The sequence below is a fragment of the Colobus angolensis genome, unplaced genomic scaffold (genome assembly GCF_000951035.1).
Source record: "Colobus angolensis palliatus isolate OR3802 unplaced genomic scaffold, Cang.pa_1.0 Scaffold23, whole genome shotgun sequence".
Classification (NCBI taxonomy): domain Eukaryota; kingdom Metazoa; phylum Chordata; class Mammalia; order Primates; family Cercopithecidae; genus Colobus; species Colobus angolensis.
In genome coordinates, this window is record NW_012115488.1 from 10022518 (window position 1) to 10023601 (window position 1084).

Below are 1084 nucleotides of genomic sequence, written 5' to 3' on the forward strand. Positions count from 1 at the left end.
AAAATAAAAAGACAGTATGTTGGTATTGTGTTGGAATAGGGCCTTTCACAATTAAAGTGGTGATAATCATTGTTTCTAAATTTATATTTTAATGTTAGTGATTCATAGGGAATGAAATTTTAGTCTTTAACAGTCCAAATATCTGCATGCCAAAGAATAAATTTGCCCAATAGTAATACATTTCATATGCTTTTGTGGATAATTTTCTGACTTTAAAAGTCAGCTGCATTCATTTCTCAGGGTCACTTTGACCACTTTTTCATTCATTCATTCAACAAATATGTATCGGCCTGGTGCGGTGGCTCATGCCTGTAAACCCAGAACTTTGGGAGGCCGAGGCGGGCGGATCACCTGAGTAGTCAGAAGTCAAGACCACCCTGGTCAATGTGGTGAAACCCTGTCTCTACTAAAAATACAAAAATTAGCTGGGTGTGGTGGTGCACACCTGTAATCTCAGCTACTTGGGAGGCTGAGGCAGGAGAATCTCTTGAACCCAGGAGGTGGAGATTGCAGTGAGCTGAGATTGAGCCACTGCACTCTAGCCTGGCAAAAGAGAGAGACTCTCTCAAAAAAAAAAAAAAAAAAAATGCCAGAATCGAACTAAAATGCAAATGCCCAGTCCCACCTCCAGAGATTCTCACTCAGTAAGAATAGCTGCAGTTCCAGAAATACACATTTTCACAAGTGTCCCAGAAACCCTGATACAGATTGTCCTAGACCACACTGAGGTGCTGTTGGGATGGGCAGCCAGCTTCCAGAAGCTGGAGTACCTGCTGATAGTCCTTCCTGCCACTTACTCTGATGCAGGTCTATGCTGTGTTCTGAGGACATAATGCATAGATGGAGTGACTCTGGAAGAAGAAAACTTGCAAGGATGTGCTGAGCAATCTGGAAGTATGACAAGTCCTGAAAATAAACTTTGTCCATGTATACATTTTCCCATAACTCTTCCTGTTCTTTTGGGAGCCTGGAGCTACTATTTTCTGAAGAAAATAAAAAGACAGTATGTTGGTATTGTGTTGGAATAGGGCCTTTCACAATTAAAGTGGTGATAATCATTGTTTCTAAATTTATATTTTAATGT